This window comes from Canis aureus, chromosome 16, assembly GCF_053574225.1.
Source record: "Canis aureus isolate CA01 chromosome 16, VMU_Caureus_v.1.0, whole genome shotgun sequence".
NCBI classification, from domain to species: Eukaryota; Metazoa; Chordata; class Mammalia; order Carnivora; family Canidae; genus Canis; species Canis aureus.
Window position 1 is genome coordinate 61,101,713 of NC_135626.1, and position 24,893 is coordinate 61,126,605.

The following is a 24,893-nucleotide window of genomic DNA, read 5'->3' on the forward strand; positions in this document are numbered from 1 at the left end:
CTGGGGGCTGGGCCTTGGGCAGTGAGGAAGGGGGCAGCAGGTGCCAGGAGTGGGGGTCAGGGGCCCTCCCGTGACCCGTAGGATAAAGAAGGAGAAGGGTCTGGGGCTGGGGGCGCTGTGTCCCCAGATGGGGGGGGCGGGTCCAGCAGAGGAGATGGTGTGTGTGCCTCCTGTTTGCCCCCCCGACCTTTCTACAGCATCGGCCCCCGGCCGGGAAGCGGAGCCTGACCCTGTCCTAAAACAGCCTCAGAGATGCAGCCAGGGGACCTCCCTGCCCGCCCCCCACACATCCCCAGGGCCTGCCAGGGACCGTGGGGGAGAACAGAGGGCACTGAGGAGGGAGGGGCTCCGGGAGTCAGGAGCCCGAGGAGCCCGAGGAGCCCGCAGCCCAGTGGGAAGCAGAGGGCCCGCTCTGGCCTCATCCAGCCCCCAGGGGCACCTCCTGCCCTTGCCAGGCTCCGGGGGGCGGGTGGGGGGATCCCAGGCCACTGGAGGGCCGGGAGCCAGCTCACAGATGTGGCCCCAAGTCAGGATGCAGAGCGGACTCTGTTCTGCCCGCAAGTTGAGGGTCAGTGCCCTGGAGGCTGCCCTCGAGGGAGGAACCCGCGGAACCCCTAGCAGCCCGAGTACCGGGGGGCGGGGTGCGGCCGGGACATTTCCAGCAGCACCAACAGCCTTTGCCAGGGACGGACACGTGGCCCCACTTCTGCCTGGATTGGGAGCGTGGCCTCTAAGTTCAGCCGGGAGGCTGACCACGGTCGCCTGGCTCCCGGCGGCCCCGGCTCCCTTCTGGGGCTCCCGCTGACTCCCTGCCGGACCCCGGGTCCAGCCGCCCGGGGGCCCCTCAGCGCCGGTGCCCTGGAGCTGGGCCCTGGCTGTGGCCCTGGGGGAGGAAGCTGCGGGCCAGGCTGAGGGCTGCCCGGAGGAAGCACGCGCGTGGGGCAGCCAGCCCGCAGCCGGGGCAGGTCTTCCCTCCCAAGGAAACCACAAAACTCACATCGACTTCCAAACCACGTCCACGGGAGCCTGGAGGCCAACGGTCGTGGGAGAAATGTGCCCATGCACATGGACGCACACGCACACACGTGCACATGCACACGCCAGGCCTCACCCTCTCCCACTTCAGCCCAACTTCACTGGAAGGAAGAGGTTCTCCTAACCCTGCATTGGGGGCCCTTCCTGCCTCGTGCCCCTGCTGCCCCTGGGGGGCCGGGACCCCCACCCTGGTCCCCAGGTCACCGTCACTTCCTTGCCAGCTGAGGGGGGCAGGAAGGGGGCTGCTGGTTGGGAGGCTTCCTCTCACTAGGGTCCCTTAGCTTCCTGGATTCCCCCTCCCCCTGCTCAGAGCGCTGGGGGATCAGCTGGGGGCTCACCTCTGCGTTCCTCATTATTCTTCCCAAGATCCAGTTTCCCCACCTGATTCTGTGGCTCAGGGAGGAGGGGAGGGAGGAAGGGAGCAGAGAAGATGCGGGTGAGGGTGCCGAGGTCTTGGGAGCCACCTGAAGTTTGCTCTGGGGATTCCCAGAAGGTTCCCCCCACACCCCGGGCCCGCTGGGGAGACAGAGCACGCAGGGCATACAGAGTCTCACCCAGTCCCCACTGTGGCCCCTGCCCCGTCCCCCTCCACGGGTGGCACTTGTCCTGGGGACACCCCTGAGCCCTACACCCTGCGGCACCCTGCGGCCAGGCCCTGGGGACAGGTGGGGAGGGCTGGGGGCAGGGTGGGGGGCACTCTGCGCTTCCTGCACATCTCAGCCCTGGGTCTGGGTCTGCGGGGGCTGACACCACGGCTGAGCGCCCTCACTGGGTACACACCCAAAAATATACCATTTCGGACCCTTGGCTCCGGGCAGGCTCGCGGGGGCGGGGACAAGGCCCCAGGGGCAGCGGGGCTGAGGCAGCTCCGGTCTGTTCAGCAGCCACTGGGCTAAGTGCCGCCCTGCCCTCTTCCTCTGCACTCCTCCAGTCCTCCCCTCCCTCCTCCGGGTGCCTGGGCCTGCCCTGGGGTCAGAGGGAGGTGGTGTGTGGCCCTGGATGTGGGAGGGGATTGGGGAGCAGGTGCTTCTTTGGGAAAGGGGAGAACGCAGGTGTAGGCAACCACTGATGGCTTCAGAGGGAGGGGCTGTGGGAGCTGGGTGTGGGGGGGGGCAGGGGGGGACCTGCCCCAGCCCCAGCCCCCAGGCCCCTCCCCCAGGTGGCAGAGAGGGAGGGGAGCAGAAGCCTGGGCGCCTGGCAGGCCCATAGAGAGGAGGTCAGCCCGGAGGGGGGTGGTGTGTTGGGGTGCCGTGGGGGTCACAGGGCAGGGGTGTGGGGGTGGGGCTGCCCCCTCTGCCCCCTCCAGGTTTCATGCTGCCCTCCTGCTTCTCCCCTGTGCAGCTGGAGGTGCGGCCTGGGAATCCAGCTTTCCTGGTTCTGCTCAGCCCCCAGCACTTCAGGCCAGCGCGGTCTGCGGGCCACCAGCCCCCGAGGGGCCCCGGCCGCCCAGGCCGTCACCCCCTCTTGAGGGATGCAAAGGAGGAGAAAAAAGGAGGCTATTCTTTCTGTAGCTCTTACGGTCCCTTCCGGGGAGGGAAACCGAGGCCCAGAGGCCGCCTGGGGGGTGGGGTCCTGCACGCTGGCAGGGCCCCCCGGACCCCCGTCACTCTGGGGCTCGGGCTGGTGGCTGACACAGGGACAGAGGGACGTGTGTGCTGCTGTCTTCAGGCTCGGAGAAGGCAAGAACCGCCTCTGACAGCTCAGCACTTCGCCAGCCTCCCCCCTCCCGCCCCCCACCAAGGCCTGCTGTGGGGAGGGGGGCACAGGGAGGTCCATGAGTGGCCTCAGGGGACCGCCCCCTCCAGGCCACCTCATCCCCCCATCCGAAGGGGACTGGGCTGAGCCGGAGGGAGAGGAGGGGCGTGATGGTGGGAGCCCCTGGCTCGGCACCCTGGCTCCCCTGCAGGGCCCGCCTGTGAGCTCCAGGGAGGTGCCCGGATGGAGCTGCTGGGGTGGGCAGGGTGCTGGTGGGCGAGGGTGGGGGCTCGGGGGGCAGGGGGTGTGCTCACACCACACTCTCTGGAGCTGTTTTCCAAAGTCCTTCACAAGCCATGAACACTAGTGGATTCGGTGACTGGGTGATAGGCACTGAGGGGGCACCTGACAGGATGAGCACTGGGTGTTATGCTGTATGTCGGCAAATCGAGCTCCAATAAAAAAAAAAAAATACAAAAAAAAAAAAAAAAGAAAGAAAGAAAGCAGAGGCTCAGAGGAGGCTTCACTCCCCAGGGACCCACTGCTGGGCCTGCAGAAGGTCTGACAAGCTTCTCGGCCCCCCTGGCAAGCGCTTGGGAGCCAGCCCGTGCCAAGCAATGAGCCCGGCCAGAGGGGCTGGAGGCCCGAGGGCAGCAAGCCTGGCTCTGCCATTCACAGCGCTGCTCTGAGCCTCAGTTTCCTTTTTTTAAATGATTTTATTTATTTATTCATGAGAGACATAGAGAGAGAGGCAGTGACGCAGGCAGAGGGAGAAGCAGACACCCTGTGGGGAGCCCGATACAGGACTCGATCCCAGGACCCCGGGATCACCCCCTGAGCTGAAGGCAGATGCTCAACCTCTGAGCCATCCAGGTGCCCCAAGTTTCCTTATTTCTAAACTGGGGTGATAGCACCAAGCCTGCTCCCAGGCTGCTTCAAATATTGGGGGAGCCTGGCCAAATGACCAACGGCCAGAGGACATGCAAACAAGCCCCCAGGGACCACGGGAGGGTGAGCGACGGGGAACAGGACAGCAGGAAGGGTCGGGCTCCCGGTGAGGAGCGGTGCCCCACACCCACCCTGGGGCTCTGGGTGTCCTTCTCTGGGTCCTGGCCAAGGTGGACGGGCAGCCACATGCTGGGGGCTCAACTCAGGGCTGCCACCTGGTCCCATTACCTCTGGGTTTGTCTAGAGAGCCCCCCTGAGCTGTCACCTCGACCAGCTGGGTCTCCCAGCCCAGCATCCGACGGGCTCCGGCCTGGAGGGTCTGGTGGATGTTGCACCCCACCTCCGGGGAGTGAGTGGGGAAGTCCATCCCCTTCTGTCCCCCGCCTCTGATGGCTCAGCCCTCTGGCACGACGCTCTGTCCCCAGAAGCCTGACGATGCTGCCAGAGGCTTCCAGAAGAAACCAGATGTCTCCTGGCGTCCTCTCCACTCTGGGGCGGCCACACCATCACCCCTTCTGGAGCGATCGGCTCGGATGGCAACATCTCACCAATAGGGCCTGTGCCGAGTTCAGCCCTAGGATGCCTGCTGTGAAAATCCACACCTGTGTGAACATGTGGAGATGCACATGCCGCACATGGAGCCACAGGCCTATGTGCACACGCACACAGACACCAATCCTGTCCTGCACACACACAATCACATACATGTGCACCCACACACACACCTACACGCCAACCCTCCCCCGTAAACACACCAGTGTGGCACACGCATCAGAGTCAGCCCCCACCCCGCCCCCGTTTGCCGGCCACTTCCACGGATGCCCTGGAGCTGTTCGGCTGGTCAGCTGCGGGACGGACGTCCCAGCACCTCGGCGTGGAGATGTGGCCCTGCACCTGGGCTGGGCGGTGCCATCTGCCACAAAGTCAATCCCGGGCCTCCAGACTGGTGGCATGGATGCAGCATCATCTGGTCAGGACAGGAGCAGTTATAAATAAACGATGAGGGGAGCAAGAGGAAAGGGACTGGGGGCAGCTCGCCCCCCCCCCGCGGAGAGGCCTGGGGAGGGGATCCTGAGGGCCTCGGGCGACGCTCCGGACTGTGGACACATTCTAGGCTCAGCTGCTCTGCGGCAGCGCCCCTCCAGCACAGCAATAAAGCAAACAACACTTTCAATAATTCAGCAGCAGGAGAGAGGATTTAGGAAGGAAAGCGCACCTGGGCATTGGGAGAGGGAGCAAGAGGAGCCGGGGTGAGGGGGCGGGAAGAGCGGGAGGGCGCGGGGAGGGCAGGGAGGGCAGGCTGGACTTCCACTGCCGCCCTCGCACCTTGCACCTCGCACCTTGCACCTCCTGGTCCCCTGTCACACTTCCCACCTGCTGCCCCCCGTTCGTGTCCTGCTGAAAGCAGAGCTTCTCCTTCCGGAGCAGTGACAGTCGGTGGCCACGGAGCACCACCCCGCATCCCCCTATGAAGAGCCTGAGGAGTCCCCTGGCGCCCCCCTCCCGACTCGCAACTCACGCAACCTCTACAGACTCTGCGGACAGGGAGGGAAGACCAGCACACCTCACCCCACCCCCATGCAGGTCACCCCTAGGAAGCTCTCCTCAGGCAGCCCCCCTCCCCGATATCTGCCCGCCAGGACCCGTCACCCTCATCTTCCTGGACCTGAGCCCCCCACCTTGTCTTCCACTAGGGCAGCCCTCAGATATCTGAGACACACCCCTGGGCAAACAGCCGTGGCCCCTACAGCCATTTCACTGGGGATGTGCCCTGGAACGTCCCCCTGGCTCAGGGCAGCCACGTCCAGGGTGAGCCCAACATTCCGGGGAGGCTCCATCCGGCCAGCTTCTGCCGTCCATCATGTGTGCCTTTACTCATGCAAGTAAAGAGGGCATTGAGGGCAGCCACTTAGATCTAGGGTGACCATACCCCCCACCTCCGCTCTGTGCGCTGGTGTTTGGAGGGGCTTTGGGAGGGGATGATAATCGGGTGAGGCCGTGCGGGCTGCGGCCCCTGGGCTGGGGTAAGCACCCTTGTTAAGAGTCACAGGGGAGCTTGGCTCCTGCCTCAGCTTCCCGCCGCCGCGTGCGAGCACCACGTGAAAACCGCCGTCTGGGGCCCCAGGGGAGGGAGCCCTCCCCAGAACTGTGCCAGTGCCCTGGTCCCAGCCTCCGGCCTCGGGAGCTGCAAGGAGTGCGTGTCTGTTGTTTCAGGCCACGCACTCTGGGCCCGGAAACTGTCCTCCTAATTATACCAAAGTCGCCAACATGAAAGCCTCTGGGTCTCCCTCCTCTTACAACCAGCCGTTTAGGGTTTTTGGGCCCGAGAGCGAGATTTCACATGAGTTCTTACTATGTGCTGTTAAATCTCATCTGTGCTTCTGGCCAGCAGACCAGGCCAACTACTGCTTACGCCCCTCACTTCTGTCCGATGGGCTAGAACCTGCGCCAGGCCTGAGCCACACTTCCGCACATCACCGGTTAAAGGTCATCCCGAGGACAGGGTCGAGGGCAGGGCCCTGCGGCACAGCACCCGGGGCATCCCTGCAGCCAGCGTTCTTTGGAGACAGTCATTTCGGCGACGCTGAAAGCACCTGACCGCACTGTTGGCCAGTCCTGGACTAGAAGGGGGTGGTCAGGCGGGACCTGATCGAGAGGGTGATCTGTAGGCCAACCTGGAGGAGTCGAGGGAGAGAGCCCTACGGCTCGTCCAGGAGAGGGAGCGCCCCGGACGAAGGCCCTGTCACTCATGGGATGTGCCTGGCCATCCAGAGAATGTGCGAGGTGGCCCGTGAGCTAGAGCCATGAGAATGAGGGCGAGCAGCTGGAGAAGGGGTCAGAGGAGTGATGGGGCCAGATCATGGGAGGTCTCATACGGGAGGGAACTGTGACGACTCTGCCTTTCTCCAAGAGAGCGGGGAGCCACAGGAGGGTGTGAGCAGAGGAGGGGCACAGTCCAACTTCGACTATTTAAAAGCATCATCATCACCCTCGGGAGCACATCCCTTACAAGGACGGGGAGGGACGGGTGTCGGAGGACAAATACCTCAAGATCACCTCCACCCACCCTTAAGATTTCCTCAGAGCCCCACTGAGGAGTGGGGAGGACTTCTTGGCCCGATGAGCAGTCCTCGCTCACCCTTCCAACCTTGATGACGAGAACGTGTGGTGCGTCTTTGTTCACTCACCGTGTGGCTTTGAGCCAGTCACTTAACCTCTCTGAGCCTCAGTTTCCTTTTTGGCAAAGCGAGGATAACAACATTGACCTCTCTGGATGGTTTCAGGGCTTAAGGATCCCCCAGGTGAAGGGCCTGGGCCCGGGGCAGGGGGATCTGATAAACAATCATCACTATAGTCCCAATCGAGAGACATCAAGGAGGGGGACGTGAGTACATGCGCCGTGACACTCGAGGGGGAAAACGCAGGCTCTGCACAGTTGTTCGGGAAGCGCCGGGGTCCCACTCGGCCTTCCAGGCAGGGACCTCTGGGCCTGGCCTGCACCGAGCAGCTGTGGAAGCGGCTCCTCCGGCCCTCCCCTGCTCTGCCCCTGTCCTGGTTCCTGCGTCTCCCTCCTACCCTCTCTCCAGGTCATCTGCAAAGTGGCCGTGACTGGCAGGCTGTGCACCCAACCCGGGGTGGAGGGCCGGGGTGGTGGAGACATCCTGCTGGTTTGGGCAGAGACCAGCAGCCCTGCAGGCCACATCCTGGGGACGGGTCACACAGGAAGCCCCAAGAGACAGCGCTGTGGGGTGCATAGCAGAGCAAGGGGAGGCCTGCAGAGGCGAGGCGGGCCTCCACTCTGAGTGCTTCTCTCCCTCCCTTCCCACAGACCTGCTGGAGCGGTGGCCCCAGCGATGACGGCAGAAACCAAGGAGGACCCCCACCCGGATGATCTGCTGGAGTACCTGTCTGATGGGTTCAGTGATTCCCAAGCATGGGAGGTGCTCATGGGTCACTGGGCCGTGGGAGGTGCTCATGACAGGGTCACCGGGCCGTGGGAGGCCTGTCCCTCCGCAGGAGGATGAGGTGCGGGGACGGGGCCCTGCCCACTATCGGCCGGCTTGGGGCGGACGGGGAGGGCAGACGGGGAGGGCAGACGGGGAGCAGTCGGCCGAAGGACTTGACGTAACGATGAATACTTATTATATAATTGCTAACATTTCAGAAAAACAATTTTTAGTTTGCTTAAAAGTGAGGGTCGTCACTCCAGGCTCCCGGGGCTGGTGTCTGCCAGCAGCAGCGGGAGGCAGGAGCAGGGGTGTGATGGCTCAGAGGAGGGAAGCAAAGTGCCAGCAAGACCTTGACCCAGGCTTGAGGGATGTGGGGGTGGGGGGGGGGGAGAGGGCTGGTGCTCAGCCGAGAGTGGAGGGACCCAGAGGCAGAGGGTGGAGTGGCCAGGTCCCCTGGGCTCACTTCCCCTCTCCAGCTGTCCCACCAAGGCCAGAGCGGCCCTAAGCTGTAACAGCCACGTTGCTGGGTGGTGACGAGACACCTATGCAGACTAGCCATCAACGGGAGTAAGATCCCGTTGGAGCCCCCTGCTCCCCACCCACCAGAGACCACCTGCCCTTCTGTCCTCATCACTGGGGGTCACTGGGGGCCGACAGGAATCAGGTGTGTGCAGCCAGGCCGGCCCTGCCCCCAACAAAGGCAGATGTCCAAGCGCCTAGAGCTGCACAGGCCTCTCCCCTCATGGCCTGTCCCCTGAGGATCATGTCAGGGCCTTCCCATCTCCCCTCTCTCCCCTGCAGAGCTCTCTGTGCTCCCCTGGGGCACGTGTCCCTGGGCAGAGCTGTCCACCCTGGAGCAGGTGGGGACGGCTGTGAAGTCTGAGTGAGAGAGAGAGAGAGAGAGAGAGATGTGTGTCTTGCTCTCTGCACCGTGACCTGCCTCCCGCTCCCCAAAACCAGATGATAAATTACTCTGCCCAAGCGGAACACGCCCGGACAAGCCTCCTTTCCAACTGTAATTAATACCCTGGGGAAAACACAGACTCGGGGTTTTTATACTTTCGCACAAGCACGCGCAAGTACACAGACTCCTCTCTCTGTTACCTTCCAATCCCCTCTCAAATATTTCATGTCCTGCTTCGTTTGTGGGTAAGCACAAAACCACCCAGCTGGATATATCTGAAAGCCAAGGGAGGCGTTGGGGACACTTTTCAGTCCCCGCGACCCAGGACTTGGGAATTTGGGAGCTGACTTTCTGGGACCTGGTACTCGTGTTCAGCTGATGCAAAATAGCTTTGGCCTTAGCAGGGTCAAAATGGCCATGGGTCTGGGTGAACTCTTCATGGTCAACATTTTTGGGCATCTCCCCCTATACTTTTCTTCCATTGTGGCGGCCTAACTGATGCACTAGTCCAAACACACGTGTGCATATGTATCAGAGAGCTCCAAACACGAGATATTCCTGAAAAGGCTCTACAGTGAGTTAGGAGCTTTGTAGTCCCAGGAGACTAGACAGCCAAAGACCTTGACAATGGAAATGCTTTCTCCAAAGAGATGAGAGCCCTCATTGGCCAGAAGTGGTGGAGTCCACTGTATTCCATGCTGGCCAATTGGCTTCAGTGTGGCAGGTGGAGGCATCTATGAGAAAGGCTCAGATGACCAAGCTCAAGAAATCTGCATTCTCTTACCAGGAACATCAACTTTGCTCAAGGGAAATCTCCAGCAGGAAAAGAAGCCTGGACAGCCAAGGCTGCGGTCTTGCCTTGTGAGCCTGGGCAGATCATTTGCCTTTCCTAAGTCTCAGTTTCCCCCACCCGTAAGAGAGCGTCAAACGGGACAACACGTGTTGAATGTGCCGATGGCTGTCTGAGGCCCTGGTATGCTGGGAAATGCTGTGCACAGATCGGGGTAAGAGTGTGGCTCTGTCTAGGCCCCAATAAACAGAGGAGAGTGTGGGGACTGGGATTCAGAAGAGTGAATGGTCTCGATGGGTCCTCCTCCCTGCTTGGTTCCTCTTTTTGGGGCAAGGAGGACCCTGTACACCATGACAGGCTTACTCAGCGAGGCAGTGGGGCCGCTGGGGGGCTCTGGGTTCCCTTCTCTGCAGTTTCCTGGCCTCCCCTCCCACTGAGGTTCCACTCCCTTATTCTTTACGATCAAAATGTTTTCCTGAGAAGAGGTTCTATGAAGAGCCCTCTAGCCATCCTTTAGGAGCTAAGCTCCTGCTACTGCAGATGCCTCCTCGTTGCGGAGGAGGCCAATCTCAAGACAAACGAAACAAGGGCATCTGTCTCTGTGCTCAGGGCGTGTGTCCCCAGGCCTACAAGCCTCGAACTAGCACTGACTGAGAAGGGGAGTGGGGAGGAGGGCCAGGAATGGTAGGCCAGGTAGGCCTAACGATCAGTGCATGTGACAGGATCTGTGCTGAAACAGGAAGAAGGTTCCATTGCTGGTCAAGACAGAGAAGTAGGGACTAACCTACTTTCCCACTTGGCACAACAGCAGGTCACTCGGGAATGAGTTTCAAGACACGGACAGTATATGAGGAAGGACAGTGACCCCTGAGAAGCGGGCAACCACAGAGGGGAGTCCCTCCCCACCCTCCACTGCTGCCCTGTGGCTCACTGTGTGCAGAGCTTCTAGGCCAAGATGCAGGGACCCCAAGTCAAGCATGGTGAGCTCCCTGAGCTGAGGAGCCAGAACTGAGAGTCCGGGGACCCCAGGATGGCTGGACTTGTACCCAGTGTGCTGGAGAGGAGAGAGCTGGATGGAAGGAGATCTTAGAGGACCATGGAGGGTCCCCATGATTGTTTAGCTGAGTACAGATCATCACCTGCACTGGAGCAAAAGCCCTGAGGCTCAGGGAAGAACAACGTGAAAGGATTATGGGATTATGGGAAACTGTACTTGCATGCATGGGGCCAGGAAAAGTATGTGTCCCTGCCTGCCTCACCGGAAGCCTTCATGGTTCATGGAGCAATGGGTAGAGTGCTCAGAGGGCCTTGGCTTGGTAGTGGGATTATCTGACCCAGACTAACCATGGCTCAGGTCCATCTAGCCAATCTTAGAAGTAAGATCTGAGAGGAGGGGATCAAACAGTATCCTAGTAATTTAACTGTGTCCCAGAACAAAACTCAAGAATATTTATAGGAATAAAAGTAGCCAGCAGCCCATGGGGTAGAATTTACCATGTCCAGCATCCAATCTTTGATTGGTAATCTTTGATTACCAGGCATGCAAGAAATGAGGAGAAAAATCAATCATTTGAACCTAACTCGGAACTGACACCTATGCTAGAATTAGCAGACAGGGATGTGAAAACAATTACAACTATATTCTATGTGTTTCAGAAATTACGTGCAGATGTGTAAGATATACAAGAAATGTGCAAACTGAATTTGTACAGATATAAACTACGATGTCTGAGGTGAAAAAAATACATTGGATGAAATCAATGGCAGATTAAATGTTGCAGGAGAAAATATTAGAAGGATCCAGGGAAACGGGACACATTTTTATGCACAGAACAAAGAGAGGATTGCCAGTAGGCTCTGAGACCACGGGAGCCAGGCAGGCCCTGAAACTTTGTAGCACTGAAAGAAAAAGCACCTGTCAACCCAGACCTCTACACCCTGCAAAAATGTCTCCCAAAACAAAGTTGAAATAGTGACTTTTTCAGACATACAAAAAACTGCAAGAATTTATCACCAGTAGATTGGTGCTGTAACAAATACTGAAGAGAGAGCCCTTTGGATAGAAGGGAAATGACACCAGATGGAAATATGGATTCACACAAAGGAATAGAGACCATCAGAAATGGGAACTATATGGATAAATACAGATTTTGTTCTTTTTACTCAAATCCCTTTAAAATACTACTGTCTAAATAAACAAAAATAACCTTGTGTTGTAAGATTTATAACACATGTGTGTAAGGCCAGGAGGAAGAAATGGCAGTATGCTTATATTGCTTGTGAAGTGGATTAACATCATTTGAAGGTAGACCGTAACCAGCTTAAAAACCCCATAAACTCTAAAGCAGCATTCAATATAAAAAACCAAAGAGCTATAACTAATAAGTCAAGAACGGAAATAAAATGGAATACAATAATTTTAAAAACTCAATTCAAAAGAAAGCCAAAAAAAAAAGGGAAAAAAGATATAAAGAAAAATAGGAAAAACAAAAAATAGTGAGTTATAGACTCACTTCAAGTTTGAAAATCAACCAATCTAATTCATCAAATTAATGAACTAAGAAAAAGCATCTGATCATTTCAATAGACACAGGAAAAAAATTTAACAAAATTCAACACTGATTCCTAATAAAAACCAATAAAAATGCTCAGCACACTGGCAATAGACTTGGGATGGAAGTGAATCTATGAAAAACCTACAGGTAACATTATAATGTTAGTTATAACTAACAGTCAAGGAATTATGTTCTCTTTACTATCAGGAACCAAACAAGGATGCCTGCTCTCCTAACACTTCTATTCAATAGTGTGCTGGAGGTTCAAGCCAGTGGAACAAGGCAACAAAAAGGAACAAAAGACATCTAGATTGGAGAAGAAGAAAAAGTAAAACATCTTTTTTTCACAAATAACGTGGTAATCTGTGTAAAATATGTTGAAATCTACAAAATGGTTACTAGAACTAGTTGGTAAATTTGGTAAAAATGCAGATGCAAGATCAATATAAAATTTTTTTAAAAAATTCTACACATAGCAATAATCAGAAATTGAAGGAAAAAGCCATTTAAAGTGGCATGAAAGTAAAAAATACTTAGGGTCAGTTTGACAAAAGATCAAAAGAAAGGCTCAGATGACCCACATGCTGAAAAGTACAAAACACTGATGAGAGAAATTAAAGAAATCTTAAATAAATGAAGAGGTATAACTTGTTTATGGGGCATAAGACTCAATACTATCAAGATGTCAATGATTCCCCCCAATTGATTTGATGCAATCCTGACCAAAATCCCAGTAGGCTTTTTTTCTTCTATAATTCACATGCTGATTCCAAAATTCATATGGAAATTTAAGGGACCTAGAATAGCTAATACAACTTTGAAAAACAAGAACAAAGTTGGCAGGACACTGGGGCCGCTCAGTGGTTGAGCACCTGTCTTTAGCTTAGGGCGTGATCCTGGGATCCAGGATCGAGTCCCACATCGGGCTCCTTGCGGGGAGCCTGCTTCTCCCTCTGCCCGTGTCTCTGCCTCTCTCTCTCTCTCTCTGTATCTCTCATGAATAGCTAAATAAAATCTTTTTTTTTTAATAAAAGAACAAAGTTGGAGGTTAACATTACCTGATTTCAAGATTTGTTCTAAAGTTATGATAATCGTAACAGGTGGGGTAGGACGTTAAGACAGACTATATATAGATCAATGGAACCAAGTCCACAAGTGGACCCACACATATATGACGACTGATTTTTGCAAAGGCAATTCAGGGGAGAAAGGATAGTCTTTTAATAAACAGTACTGAAATCAATACACAGATTCAGTTCAGAAAAATGAACTTCAATCAATGCTTTGTTAGCACACGCAAGAAGGAAGTCAAGATAAACCAGAGATCAAAATATAAACTCTGACACCTATAAGATGTCTAAAGAAAGCACAGGAAAAGAAAATCTTTGTGACCTTGGATCAGGCTAAGATTTCTTAGATAAAATATCAGAAGTACGATCCACAAAGAACAAATGGTTAAACTGGAATTTATCAAAATGTCAAATGTTCGCTCTTTAAAAGACACTTTTATGAGAGTGGGAAGACAGACGAATTAGGAGGCAATGTCTGCAGAGCATGTACCTACCTATAAGGGACTTGTACTCAGTATACATAAAGCACTCCCCAAAGGCTATACCGTAAGAAGACAAATACCTACTTAAAAAAAAAAAAAGTTAATGGTTGGGACAGACACTTCACAGAAATAATGGACGTCAAACAACCCACATGAGAAGATGCTCAGCGTCAGCTTTAGGGAAATGCGAACTCAGCCACAGTGAAATACCATCCTGTGCCCATCTTAGTGGCAAAAATTCCCGCAGCCAATACCACCAAGTGTTGGGGAGGATGCAGAAGGCAATCCCCGCGCACGGCTGGTGGGCGTGTGAAATGGCACAACCACTTTGGAAAAAAGTTTGACATTCACTTTAGTGCACCATGAAATCCAGCCACTTGGCTGCGTAAGGTCCTGTACCCAGGAGAGAAGGAGGCCTGTGTCCATACAAAGACTTGTGCGGGAATGCTCTCAGCAGCCTTACGCACTAATAACCAAAGCTGGAAATGACCCTGTGTCCTTCCAGGGGTGAATGGAGGGATGCCCTGTGGCGCATTCAGAGCACAGAATACTACTCAGCAATAATTAATAATAATAATAATAATGATAATAATAAAAGGCACTAACTCTTCACGCGTGCACCACGACCTGGGCGAGTCTCAGGATACCTAATGCTGGGAGAGAGAAGCCCACCAACCAAAAAGAGCACATGTAGTATGATGTTAACTGTCTAGAATGTTTAACCACTCAGAGCAACAGGACGCAGATCAGTGTCTGCCTGGGAGGGGGACTGGACAGCCCGGAGGAAGAGAGGAAGGGGCACGAGGAAACTTTTGAGGGTGATGGACCAACACATCCAGCGGCTGGACTGTAGTGATGACATCATGGGTATGCCCCTGTGTCGAAATTTATCAAATCACACACCCTACATAATACGCGTAGTCGATTGTAGGCACAGACCTTGCTGAAGCTGTTCAAAAAAAAAAAAAGAACGTGCAATAATCTGAGCTTGCAAGCCAGACAAAACATCCACATCATCCCTTAGACGGTGGATTCCTGAACCTACAAACAGATTCACCTGAAGATTCCTTTGGTTGCTTCTGCCCCGTAAGATACGACTCTGCTTACGAAACGGCACATCAGGGAGGCGGCCTTGCAAGGGGAGCGCAAACCACATGGGACACTGACAGAGACAGGACGGCCAGTCCCAGGGGGCCCTGCCATGCATGGGGAGAGGAGCCCCAGGCCCTGCCTCTCAGGCCCCTCCCGCCAGTGAGCGGAGCCAGAGCCGCCCTCCCCACGAACCGGGTTCTGGCACAGAGCTAGCTCCCTAGCCATTTGGCCAATGCCTACTTTTGAGGCGGGGGCATGCTTGGGGGCAGGAACAGTACAAAAGAGATCACCAAAGTAGAATTGCCAAGGAGGACGTTAGACTCTGCCACCTGACAGCCTCGCTTTGCATTTCTCAGCTGTGGAAAACGCTCAGCAGTCGTTGTGCACAAGGCCTGAGACCCAGGAGCCCACGAGGAAAAGCCGGCGGGGGTGCCCAGGGTCACAAACACACGGCTGGCTGCACTTTCTAATGTGTTCACAACAGATACACATTACTTCCATGATAGAATTCTCCCCCAAAGTAAAATTTTGCAACTGAATTTGCAGAGGAGATCGGCGGCTGGCGGGTGATGGACGCTGGGCTGCAAGGAGCATGCGGGTTGAGGGCTGGGGTCAGGAGTGTCACTGCCTCCCCTCCCCCCCGTGAGGGTCACCACTGGGACCTGAGCTGATTCTGCAGCCCTCGCCCCCAGGAGACCAGGCTGGGGGTGGGGTGGGGACACAAATTACCCCAGGTTCTGAAGGCCTCATGGTCGGGGGGATGCACACCTGTGCACTGAGAACCCAGGGTGGGACTGGGTGGGGGGACTGCTTCTCTGGCCTCTGGGAGTCATTGAGCTATGTCGCCCATCAACACACTCCTGCCCTCTCATTTCCCTTCTAGCTCCTCTGGCCCCCTCCTTCCCAGCGTGGGCCGGTCCTTTGGAGGACGAGAGAGAGGGCACGTCACCAGTCACCATCGTCATTGTCAGCGAGGTGCTAACCCAGCCAAACCCTCCATCCTCTGCCCCCAAGCCCCGCCCCCTCCCACGAGCGGGGAAGCCCCAGAAACCCCCAGCACTCATCAGCAGCAGCTCCCAAGATGCTCAACATGCTCACATCTGTCAAAAACTATTCGGGGGACGGGGGGGGGGAATAAAAAGAGAAAGTCTTTATACCTTTTATTCAGCCAATTTTTCCCGAGGCACTGTGGGCTCTCTAAGAAAAAAAGGAGAGAGAGGAGAGGATTACAATCAGGGATGCCACCGCGCATCTGGTTGCTCGCTCGCTGCCTAGTCAGGTGCGCAGGAGGAGGGAGCCAGGGAGCCCGCCCCGGAGAAGCCCCTGCGCTGGCGGCCTCTGCAGCGACGCTGGGAGCCCACGTTCCGTTTAACAGACAAAGGAACACAGAATGCCGCGGGCCTGCGCTCCAGATTTTCCTAACGCGTCTTTTCTGCAACTCGGGGGATATCCTGTGTTCCCTCTCTCTCCACCCTTGGCCCCAGACTCTGAGTGGCCCCTCCCTGCTTCCTCCCCACCCCACCCCACCCCACCGGGTTTGGAGGTTACCCACAAAGGCAGACTTTGCCGACTGTGGATGGCGGGTGGTATCCAATCCCAAACTGGGCCCTGCCCTGTCCCGCTGCGTGGGTTTTTTCCCCGCCTCCCAGGTGTCCCTCCATGTGGGGTCATGGCATGTAGATCTAGCTTAATATTAACTCAAAGCTTAACACGAAGAAAAGCAGACGGGCTGCTGCTGCTTCAAGAGAAGTAAGAGAATTCTAAATCCCACAAACACATGATTTCAGAAGCAACTGGATGTCGCCTGGAGTTGTGTGCAGCTCCCAGGAGCTTCCGTCAGTAGGAGGGGCTCAGAGCTGACCCTGAGGCAGCAGGACTGTGCACTTGCTCATCAGACGGTCCAGGAACCTGGGGCCAGAGAGACCAAGGCACTTGCCTGAAGTCAGGAAGCCGAGCCGGGGCCTGGGGACGGCACATGCATGTCTGGACCCCAGATCCTGCCCTTTCCTCAGAGGGGCTTTCAGGGACTAGAAAAGAGAGGTGTAGTGCGTGTGGGCGTCATCTGCTTTTTCTGAACTTAAATTTTCCTTGCTTATGTTAATAATGTTTCAGAATTTTTCAAAGATTTTTATCTGTAAGTCATCTCTACCCCCAACCTGGGGCTCGAACTCACAACCCTGAGATCATGAGTTGCACCCTCTGCTGACTGTGCTCGCCAGGGCACATACTGTGCACCACTTTTCAGACTGTGACAAAGTACTTCTACAATTTACTGTCTCAATCGTTGTCAAGTATACAATTTGGTGGCATTAAGTCCATTCACACTGCTGTGCAACCACTATCTGGTTCTAGAACTTTCCATCCCCCCAAAGAAAACTGCAATCTTGTTAAGCAGCCCCTCCCCCTCTCCCCACTGTGTGCGTGCTTGCGTGTGTGCATGTGTGTGTGTGCGTGTGTGTGCTTCCAACGAAAAGCCTCTGGAACCCGAAGACAATCAGACCGGGCCTCTCTCTTGAGATGGAGAAACACCATGGTCATCACTGTCATCCACGTCATGATAAAGAGCAGGTCGCCGCAGTCACGTGCTTGGCACATCTTATGCACCAGGCACTTGACAACTAATGGTTGCCTCATTCAGCCCTCGTAACCCTGAGGAGGACGCGCTAACTGTTCTGTCCCCCATTTTCAGATGACAAAACGTGCCGATGGGCTAAGCAGTGGTGCCCCCAGTGGCGGGGACAGCTGATTTCCCCCCGCAGGTCCCTGGGGGGCCCCCTGCACTCCCTGTCACCCCCGGGTGGACGGCGCTCTTCTCGGTGGGAAAGGAGCGTTTGATGGCATAGAGCCTGCTGGTGGAGTTTGTGCGAACCCCGGTGGCTGCATCTCCTGCACAACCTCCCCCTACCACCCACCCCGTGCACCCCTCCTGCTCCCCTGCCCCCGACCCGGTCCCCAGGGCTGCAGCAGAGCCGCCGATCTGTCCACCACACGGTGGGGAGGCCTCATCCAGGCGGACCCGAGTGTCGATCGGCATCTTCCCTCTCCTGCAAAACTGCTCGTTTCCACGCGCGGCGCGCAGAGCCACTCGGCGGAGGGGTGGACGGGAGCGGAAGGTCCCGCCAGATGAAGGCAGCGGCGTCACAAAATGAGATGGATTGAATCAATCAGCTTGCATCAATTGCCGCCTTCAGTTGATTTGGGGGTTTTCTTATTGTTGACTTTTTTCTTGGTTTCTTAAAGTGAGTTTTCCTCCCGATTCAATTCAATTTAGTTCCATTTAATTCAGTCCCTCTGGCCCCGGTGAGCAAGCCGCCCAGAGCGGGGCCGGGCGCTGGGCTGGGGAGCTGGGTGAGAGGGGTCTGCTCCTCTGCCTGCGCAGCCCTGTCGGGGCTGGTCTGAGGGTTTGGGGTAGAGCACTGCTCCTTCCCACCCCGCGGCCCTCCCACCTGACGGCTCCCACGTCCGCCCCGCAGCATCCTCTACGCCCCAGGCTCCGAGCCCAACCTGCAGGCCTCCTCTGGGTGCCGGGGACGCCCGGCTCTGGAACGCCCCACCAGGCAACGTCAGCGCAGGTCGGGGGCTGGTGAGGCACCCCCCTCCCCACCCGCCTGCCTCGACCCCCAGGCACCCCTAACAGCCTCCGAGTTCTCCGAAATGTCTCTCATTGTCACGAGTGTCCTTGTTTGGTCAATGCAAAAATATCCGGTATGAACACCGGTGTTAACACCTCTCGGTCCCTGGCTCAGAGGCTGGGAGCCACGTCCATCTCCAAAGAGCCTCTGGGTCTTGAAAAATCCAGAACTGGAGGGATGGTTGGAGGTTCCTGCTGAGCCAAATGCCTCCACCATCCGTGGCGCACAATGGTCCTCCCCCCGGCCCCGCCCTGTCCTCTGCAGGGGTACAAGATCTCCGGCGTCACGAAAGGAAAGGGGCTCGTTGTGTGGAAAGGAAGCAGCTCCCACTGGCACCCACTCCAGCTGTGGCCTAGCGACCCTCCAGGTGTGAGCCAGACAAGGACGGGCCCACCTGGACCCGCCTGACTTGCCTTCTGGGATGAGGAGTGGCTTCCCTGCCCCCGTTCTGCTCCATCCTGTCGCCCACCCTACCCCACGGCCCATGCTGGGAGCGAGGGACCCAGAGGGGAGGAAGGCGCCTGGAGCCCTTGCTGATGACACCCGAGGGCAAGCTCCCGGGGTGGGAAACGTGGAGCTGATTCTCAGCCTCTCTGTTAGCAAACACGGCTCTCCGCCTCTCAGCAGGATAATCAATTATGGTGATTTTTGCCTGGATGATCAGTCCTAGAGGGACACAGGCTCCCTGGCTCATTAGGCCAGGGGTGCTGACTGCCCCAAGTGCGCTTGCGTCAAGACCCTTCAGAGACGGCCAAGCAGAGCAAGAGGCGTGACCGAGCTCAGAGGGCCTTCCCTCGGCCGTCCCCATCACCGTGGCCCCAGGACAACGTCTGTGGAGCCACGAGACAACAGAGACTCCTCCCCAGGGAGCCTTGGTGGGCTCCGACGACGTGTGCGGATTGGGGCTGCTCTCCGCCTGCGGGGGTGGGAACTCCCGCTGCCCAGCACGGCCGCCTGTGCCCTTGACTGCGAGCCCCACAGGGGAGGGGGTGCATGTGTGCTGAACGAATGACTGAATAAATGGATGGATGGACGGATGAGCGAGCCAGCCAGTCAGCATCTGCCTCCAGGGACCCGACCCCACGACTCTACTGAAGTGATGGGGTCCTCCTAGAGTGGTTGGTCTTTGCTCCCGGGGGGTCCCCACTGTGGATGAGACTCACCCACCCACGGAGACCCTTCCCCCGTCTCCCTGCCCACGTGGCTCTGCTTTACCTGCCCACCCCCATGCCCGTGCCCACACCAGCTCCCAGCGCGCAGCTGACCCGCGGCCTCGGGCTGGTCCCCCGCACACTGACCCCTCTCTGGCAAAGCTCCTCCTCAGGAGCACTTGTTCCCTTGTTCCTCTCTCTAGTCAACCCCAGCCAGGTGACACCGGTGACCCCTGTGACCCCGCTTCCTTCCGTTCACAAAACGTTTTGCTCTTTCAGAAATGAACCCACTGCCGGCTTGTATCGTCCTTATGACAACAGTGACATGTGTCCTGCCCCCGAGCAAGGCCGGTTTTCAGTGTGGTTCACGCCAAACAATCTGCCGGAAAACCTCCCCGAGGGTTGTGGCGCAGACCCCTTGGCTCTTGTGTGGCTCCTCGTGGGCCGCTGCCACCGCCGCATCCTGGACACCCCACTTCCCGCCCCGGCAGGGATGGGGGACGCAGAGAGAGCAGAGCACGACCTCGCGGCGGGCTGGGACTCCCGCTGGCCCAAGGGCTTCTCTCCTCACCACCTTGGGTCTTATTCACTGAGCAGCTATGATGGGCCAGACGCTGAGGCTGCGTCGCCAAACCCGCACAGTCCCATGGGGTAGGCAGTATCATCCCCGATGTCCCGATAAGAGAAGGGGGGCCCTCACACGTCCAGCCTGGGCTCAGCCCCCCGCGGTCCCGGGGAGCGGTGTTTGGACACCCATCCTATGCGCCTCCTTAGCTCGGCCGGCAAGAAGAGGGCAAGAAGAGACGAGTCAGCACAGGTGCCGTCGCTCCTCGCAGACGCTCAAGGGGACCACACACCCATTTTTGCAGGAGGAGGCTTAGGAGAGGGAGTCTTCCTGCGAAGACACAGGTTCTTCATGTGCTTGGCCGTCGTAACGAGAGGCCCCAGCCTGGGAGGCCTAAACGGGTGCTGGGGGCAGGGGGTCCAACGTCAGGGTGCCAGCAGATCGGGGTCCCGGCAAGAGCCTGCTTCCTGCCTTCCCGCTGATCTCATGCGGCGGGCGCCGAGCAACAAGGACGGGTGTCTCCTCTGACAAGGACCCTATTCCATCATGAGGCCCCACCCTCACGACCTCAGCTCACCCTGGTCACCTGCCAAAGGCCCCCAACTCCCTCACAGTGGAGAGGCAGGATGTCACCCTGCATGTTCGGGGCCCACACTCACTCAGTCCGCAGCACTCAGAGGGCCAGTGCCCGCCCTTTGCTTTGCTCCTTCTGCGTCTCCCCATGCGAGCCGTGACGCACTGGCTCTCGGGGACAGTCGGAGCAGATTTTTTGGCGTTGAATGCATTGCTGCAGTGCGGCCTCCAGTGCCAGGAAGGGCCTTGGGGGCCCCCTGCCCACCGAGGTGGTGCCTCTGCCCTTCCAAGGAGCGGCAGGCCGGCACTGGGGGACTCAGGATGGCTCTACGAGGCCTGCCCGCCCGCGGGCACTCCTGTCATCTCACCTGGAATTTTATTAAATGGACTGTTTTGCGCTTTCTCTCTCTCTCTCTCTCTCTAAGGGGAATTGGAGGTGAAGGGCGCAATTTTATAAATAAAAAATTAACTGTGGGTGGCTTAAACATGACTTTTGATGATGGAGATCATGATGGCAGAGCTACTTCAATTTAAAGGATTTTTTTTCCTTCTGAAAAGAAATTCACCTTTGGAGAGGGGAGAGGAGGGGAGGGGAGGGAGGGGAGGCCTGGCAGGGGAGGGGAGGGTGCTGGCTCATGTCTCAGAGACCTCAAACCGTTATGGGAGAGACTGGGAAGTTCTAGCAGGTTCCAGCCATCCATCCGAGTGGCTGCAGGGGCGGCCTTGGGTTCTGAGCCCACCCAGGCCTGAGGGAAGCTCCCCCTCCCGAACTGGCCTCCACGGGGTGGCAGGGCAGGTGTGCGCTTGCTCTGTGCTCAGGGAAGCCCACACCCCTCTCCTGGGAAGCCTGGTGGGGCTTAGGGTCCACCTGCTAGGTCCCCTCAGGCCCTTCCAGTGGGGGAGGACATGCCCCAGGTTTTCCTTGACCCTTGCCCGTGGGGACGTGCCCCGGGCCCTGCCATAACAGCACTGCTGACGCCCACCCAGTGCCCGTGGGTGAGACAGGTAGAGGCCACCTGGCTGATTACTGAGTCTGCTGTCCCCCGGACACCTGCGGCTCAGCATCCGTGCCAACCCTCCTATCTGCTTGCTCCCCCGGCCGTGCTGTTCTCTGACCTTCGGCGGCCTGCTGGCTCTCCCAGCTGTGCTGGGCTCTGTGACACCCTGATGAGTGTCGGGCCCAGGGACGCCGTCATTGCTCATGCTCTCTAAGAGGCTCTGTCTGGAGGGGGTGGTCTGTGGGCACCAAGCCCTCAGTGGGAGCGGCCATGGGGAAGACGCTTCTGTGCCCTAGTTGAGCCCAGCACAGCTCTAGGTCACAGGACAGGTGGTTGCCTGCAGCCGAGGGGCACTGAGGCACTGCTGTGGGCCACCCTCCTGCCCCCGGCTCGGCCTGGTGTGGAAACTGAGGCCCGGAGGTCCCTGAGGTTGGCCCTGCTGTGGACGTGGAAATCCCCAGGGTCCCCCTGGCACGGAGGGGAGGCAGGCGGGCGGGCCTTCGGGCCCTCCCTGAGGAGTATCAGTAGGCTCCCATGCTGACCACGTGTTTCAACATGTCTGCAGAGCCCCAGGGGCCAATAGCACGCGGACGAGACGAGATGCCAGCTGTACTGGGGAGCAGAGTGCCCCCGGAGTGCATGTCTACCTGGAACCCCAGAATGTGACCTCCTCTGGAAATAGGGCCTTTGCAGATGTAGCTGTGTAAAGGTCAAGACGAGTGAGCCCTGGACTAAGGGGGGACCCTAAGAACCAGTCAGCAGACACAAGGCAGAGGACGGGCCACACGCCGAGCAACGCCTGCAGCACCAGGAGGGAGAAGAGGCCGGGAGGATTCCGCCCTGGGCCTCCGGAGGGAGGCTGCTGGCCCCCAGGCCTGTGAGGCCACCAGCTTCTGGGTTCTCAAGTCCCCAGCGGGTGGTGATGTGTTGCAGCCGCCCTGGGACGCTCCTCTTGGGGCCTTCGAGCAGCCTTGGCACTTGTCCAGCTGCCTGGAGGTGCTCCCTCCCCCTGGGCGACCCTCTGTGACATCATTCCCGAGGCACCAACCCCTGGGATGCTCACCTCCCCTGGGAGGCGTCTTCCCAGTGCTCTTCTTCATCGAGCTGGGCGCCCACGCTGCTGTCCCACGACTGGACCCTGAGAAACAGCTTTCAGGGCGAAGGACCTCAGGAGAACCAATAATCTCCTGGGGGGGGTATTTTGAATCTACTTTTTATTTATTTTATTTAATTTTTTTTTAAGATTTTATTTATTCACGAGAGACACACAGAGAGAGAGAGAGGGAGGCAGAGACACAGGCAGAGGGAGAAGCAGGCTCCACACAGGGAGCCCGAGGAGGGACTCGATCCCGGGTCTCCAGGGTCAGGCCCTGGGCCGAAGGCGGCGCTAAACCGCTGAGCCACCCGGGCTGCCCTCAATCTACTTTTTAAATTTGTTTTGGGTTTTTTGGTTTTTGCTTATTTGGCTTTTTATTTTCTACTGTGGTTAAAATATAGATGATATAAAATTTATGATTTTAACCATTTTTAAGTGCACAGTTCAATGGCATTAAGTACATTCTCATTTGTTGCACATCCGTCCGTCCATCCATCCGCCTCCAGCACGTTGTCATCGTCCCAAACTGAAACTCTGTCCCCATTAAACACGGATCCCCACCCCCCGCCCCGGGCTCCTGGAAACCGTTCTTCTGTTGTCTGTCTGTGAATCTGACAACCCCAGGGGCCCCTGTGAGCCGAGTCACGTGGCATTTGTCATTTTGTGACTGGCAAATTCCATGTAACATGAGGTTTTCCAGGCCCGCCCGTGTGTGGCAGGTGTCAGAACATCCTTCCTTCTCATGGCCGAGTAATATTCTGCTGCATGGACGGTCGGTCCACATTTCGTTCATCCGTCCATCTGTCGATGAGCATTTGGCTTTCCAGCCACGCTTAGAGATGAGAATCGTACCACTGGCCATGTTGCCCACTTGGTCGCCTGCAGATTCAGAAAACCACGGTGAAAACCGTGGCCCCGTGTCACTAAATAGAATTTCAAAGCCCCACAGCTCTATTTCTCTGTCCTTCCTGTTCTCTGATCTTGATGTCAACCTATTGACTCGTTTCCATTTTATTTCGCGTCCTTATGAAAACAGACACAAAGCCGTCTGTGGCACCCAATGAGGAGAAAAGCCGCAGGCACTCGCGGTGCTGATGTCACACCGGGCCCTGCACGTCTCGGAGGGTGCACCTGACTTCACAGCTGCCCGGTCTCTGCGTCTGCTTATCCAGTCATCAGTATTTACGGGGTCCAGGCGGGGTGGGGGTGGAGGGCAATGATACGGGAGGTAGATGCCGGGCCCGCCCCGGAGGGCGCTCGGACCGTGGGCCCTGCACGCCTCTGCCGGGCTCCGCGGCCGCGGCCACACGGGCACGCTGGTGTCTCATTACGCTGAGGAGGCTCTTCGTCTTTCTAATGCAAACCGCAGGCGCAGCAGAGGGCCCGTCAGCACTGCTCCCCACGGAGCCGGGCGCTGCACACCATGTTCTCTTGAACACTCGCCGAAATGGAGTTCAGGGATGGCCGTGTCTGGGCGGCCGTCCAGTCTCCACTTGGCTGCTCCGTCTTGGCTCCCGTCCTTCCTGTTTCTTTAAAAGCTGGCTCTTGAGTACAGAGAGAGCGGCCGGGAGGTTCAAAGCCAGAGCTGGGATGCGTCTCCTGCGCCAGTGAGGTGTCAAGTCCCATCCAGCATCCCCTGCAGGTGACCTTTAGAAACCTGAAGATGCAGGGCAGGTCCGCATGGGGAACGCGGCCCCCGCGGCAGAAGCGCTGGGTGGGATGGGAGGGGTGGGGGCTGGCGCTGCCCCGTTTGTGGGACTCAGGTCTGGCGCCAGTGGGTGGCGGGGAGGGCGGCGGAGGCAGGCCCGGGAGCGGAGTCGGTGCGCGGGGCAGACAGCGCCATTCAGCGCGCCGACGGCCCAAAGCCGGCTTCTCAGAGGAGGCATGTTTTCTATCAATAATTTAGACGTGGCCTTTCTCCTTTGGGAGACGGGCAAAATCTCATTTCCTGAGCAAATCCCCTAAGAAACCAACCTGTTCGTTCCTCTAAGATTTTCAGAAATCTGTCTGCATCAACCTACTTACAAAACAAAAGTAGATAATGGGCTGAGAGCGCTGGGAGCGGGGTGTTAGGACAGCCCGCGGGCCTGGGACCCGTGCCGGGCCACGTCGGAGGCTCGGTCTGCCGCCTGCGCCTCTCCCACCGGCGTCGGGAAGGCGGGGAGACACCGAGAGCAGAGCTGCCCTGTTCTGGTTTAATGCATCAGCTAGAAAATCATGTGTAGAAACAGAAGAACGACGCAGAGATCTTCCATTTGGGGGAGATGTAGCTTTTCCCAGCAGCCCGCAGGGAAGGGAAGGCCCCGGCTGTGCTGGGTGCTCACAGCAAAGGGCTGCCTCAGTTTACTCTCCTGTAA

General features: G+C 57.3%; 1 protein-coding gene across 9 annotated transcripts in view; it reads right to left on the minus strand.

Moving 5' to 3' along the window:
• The window catches only part of RBFOX3 (RNA binding fox-1 homolog 3), a 447,258-nt gene that overhangs the window by 102,075 nt on the left and 320,290 nt on the right, over window positions 1–24,893 (minus strand). For 8 of the 9 annotated variants that reach the window (XM_077854493.1, XM_077854492.1, XM_077854489.1 and 5 more), the window contains one exon: window positions 15,679–15,718. The exons of the other annotated variant lie outside the window; for it this stretch is intronic. The gene's annotated coding sequence lies outside the window, so the exon portion shown is untranslated. The remainder of the gene's footprint in view (window positions 1–15,678; window positions 15,719–24,893) is intronic. 9 annotated transcript variants of the gene reach the window in all.